This window comes from Opisthorchis viverrini (assembly GCF_000715545.1).
Source record: "Opisthorchis viverrini unplaced genomic scaffold opera_v5_171, whole genome shotgun sequence".
NCBI lineage: Eukaryota > Metazoa > Platyhelminthes > Trematoda > Opisthorchiida > Opisthorchiidae > Opisthorchis > Opisthorchis viverrini.
This window is the reverse complement of record NW_008751829.1, coordinates 954,545-958,292: the sequence shown is the minus strand read 5'-3', so window position 1 is coordinate 958,292 and position 3,748 is coordinate 954,545.

Sequence of the window (3,748 nt, the reverse complement as noted above, 5' to 3'; positions counted from 1 at the left end):
AGATTGCCTGAATGAATGTCTGGAGGTGTAGGCACCTCGGAATGATTGTGTTAAGCTAGCACTAAGTCCCTCCCCCATCCACCTTTATTCTTTTCTTTACAATAAGGCTTTCAAATAAGTCATGGTTGTACGGCAGTGAAGCATCGGTGTTGAGCACTGATGTCATGCTGTCGTTGATGATGATGATATCTATGTGGATCAGAGCTTTTCTGACAGTTAAGCTCGCCTCTGCTCTGTGCAAATTTCATCATAACTGCTTTGCGTTTATCTGAGGAACGAGTTTGTGCCAGACAATCAGAACGAGTAGTGATAACATTCACAAAGTCACTGTCGTCGGCGAACTCTAACAGGAGGGGGACAGCAGTTGCAATCCCGATTACATGGGTTAGAAGCGCGCCATTTTTGGCATGTATATTCCCAAGGCGCGTCCGATTCTGGTTCGTCTTTCCATAGCATTTTGTCCAGCAGGATAAAACACTGAATCCCACTTTTGGTCACCTAATGGGGTCGAACCCGACCTCCGCCTCTCGACTTCCTCTGTCTAGACTTGGCAGTATCCCACCCTTCGTGCTTCCTTTTGTGGCATGGCAGGTAGGCACCGGAAGGGTGCTACAGCTGGACGATAATGGGATCACCATTCATGGACAAGCCAATTCGCTTCTCAGTGCTGTCGTTTCCAAGAGAAGATAACATGATGATGATATCCCCAGGAGGTTCCACTCACAGAAGCGATCAAATGGTTCCTTTTATCTTTAGTGCCCTCCCTTCGAGGGGTAGGCGGGTGGATTGGATAGTATGTTCCCGGGGATTACTATTCGATTAGTTTTCCCTACCGAAGGTCGAGCTCTAACGCTGCCCGTTTTTTTTTATTTGAAAACCGTTAAGGTGCGCACCACCTCAAAAACATTAATTTTTTCCAAATTCATAGGGCTTCATTCGGGTCTTCAGGCGGCTCCCCATTCTTTAACTGCACTGAATGAGTCGTCTTCCAACCTGAAAACGAAGCAAAACTTACTCTGCACACTACTTACAGTCAACATATGAGAACATTGAGCTAGAACAGAGAGGTAGCGAAGTCGTAAATTTTGTCTAATCATGTAGACTGCCGCCGTGCATACGGTTTTCGTGTACCCAAATTTAGCTCTTATTTTGGGGGCAATCTGTCGATGTTCACGAATGTACGCATCCGAAAAAGTCATTATATCCCTTGCGCTGGGCCCGAACGCTTGTGTTGTTGGCCTGCTGCCACCACACATGGAAAAGAAACAGATAAACATCTGTTGGACTCTTCAGTGGTCTCGATGAGTGACACGACAATGTAGGGTTGCCCAAAATGTATGCCCTTGGCGCCCACTTCCTCAGCAAGTACGGTTGCTTGTGTTGGCCATTCCGTTGGATATGATTTTAGCAGTCAACAGTAAGTAGAATTACAATTCAGAAACGGAAAACGAACGCCCTCCCGGAGAATCTACGATGGTCAAATCTTTCCAGTGAGTAGAGTGCGATGTTACCGCATCTGAATATAGGCGTCCAGCCAAACCATCAGATGTGTACTAGTCATTGGGGGCATTATCAATCGACCCATTGAACGAAGTGGACGAGATAAGCTTACCGCGATTTTCGTGGCCGTCACAGGTTCAGCCAGTATGCCAATAATACCCGAACCCGCTTACATAGATGAGTAAAATTGAAAGGGGCGGTTGATTTGCCCCTCGGTCGGTATTGCGTGAAATGTGAACGTGACTGTCCTTCCGCTGGAGAGCGTAAAGTCATCTCAGAGGCGTGGATGAGCATCAGGACTCCGGTTGATTAGGTGAATCAGCTGATCACTACCATGGGACATCAATCCATCTGGTGAAAGTGGATTTTCCTTCTGGTGGTCGTAACTCAAAAGGACGTGTTTGCCTCCCTGACCAGCAGTACATGTGAACTGATCATGACACTACGCCTTAGCTTCGCTTGGCATTTGTAGTTGGCGCGGAGAGCCATCAATTAATGAATGAACTGAATCGACCTTGAGAAGCTTTTTCAGTTGGTGGAAACTCTGGTCCCTACCCACCTTCTATAACTCGCTCGTAAGCTCTCCATGTGACTAATTCACGGTGGAGAGAGACGCCCGGGGAATCAGGTCACAATATCTCTCAGCTGTTCTGTACCAGCTGATAATGATGAGAAAAAAGCTGTATGGAGGAGGTTTTTTTGGCAGTGACCTTCAGAAAGTTGTGTACTGTTAACGGTGTTTGAAAGAGCTATCCTACTATTTCAAGTTCTCCCTCCAGCAGGCAATAAGAAAATCGATCCTTGCTTGTTGCTTATGGGGGGTGAGGACTAATGTCCCTATGTTTTCAAATCAGTGATTACGGCGGAAGTGATTTCCACACGGAGACAGTCTCCTCTTGACAGCCCTATAGGGAAGTTCTATAACAATAGGTCGCTAGTTGCGGTGTTTTTTGCTTGTCATCTGGAGTTAAGGCTTGTGTGTTAGCAATTGACCGACCAAGGTGGTCCTCAAGATAAATACGCTTCACCCATATCATTAGGAGCGTCACGCCTTGTTTTCGGGGAGCATCATGCACAAAAGCAAGTAGAACAGCATGTTGACGGGAATTCGGGGAACGAGTCTGCCTGGACGAAACCGGTCGTGGGCTGTCAAAGAGTTCCCAACAAATTTATGGATTGCTTCCCTAAGAAAATCCACTGTGATGTCTCGAGCATCGCACCAATTGGGAAACGAGGCGGCCTGTATGCAATACACTAATTTAAAGAAGAAGACCATCATAAAGGAGAGAATCAGCTGGGATTCAGTCGAAGCCGAACTGGTTGCAAACGAGTGTATTCCGCGAATTCCAAGTGGAACATAAGGTTGGGGTAAGCTTGGGACTGTGTCTGCCTCCCCAAGAACGGCAAGACCAGTGGTGGGCTGTCGAAAAGTTCTCATGACCTTATGATTAATGTTCTGTCGACTATACCAGTGGAGTTTCTGGAAAAAAAGAGTAAATGGTGGTCAATTTAGTCCAGTCATGCTTTCTGATCGTGCGAGCGACCATGGAGCTTTGGGTAGCTACGGTCTCTGTTCACGAAATAAGGGTGTAAGTAAAGGTGAACGATACGGCGCTGACAGCAAAACAGTAAACTTAGCAACTAAAGATTTTCGGATGAACGTGTGTATTGTAATTCACAGTAAGTCAGAAGAACACGTAAGTACGGACACGGGTGTATTGGGTACACGCGGCCAACTGGTCCGCTTTCGTGGCAGGTAAGCAAAACAACTGAGTCACATATCCAGTCAACCCACAGCGCTCACGCGAGCCAACCAATCGGACACACATCCAATCAGCCACTCAAGTCACATGCCAGATCGATGGTGGAACGACGAACGGACACACACACGCGCAAACTCTCTGACACACCGAAGCAGCTACTACAGTGTGATCTATCCATATCACGTGGTCGCTAACACCTGTTGGGTGCAATCCAACCACGACTTTATGGCCTTCCGCAAACTCTCACACCGAAGCAGCTACTACAGTCCTCCACCGCTAGATTTAGCCAACTCCAGCTTGATACCGTTCGACCGGCCTTGGCTCGCTCCCTAACCGCCGCAGACACCTTGGCGCATCTGTGGGTGTTTCCAAGCTCTCTTGCTTCACTCCGGAGTTCACCTGCACTGGCGTCTCCAGTGTTTGTTCCGCATCCGGTCCATGCTTCCTAGTTCTGATATGGTCTAAATGACGGCGTATTATCCTCC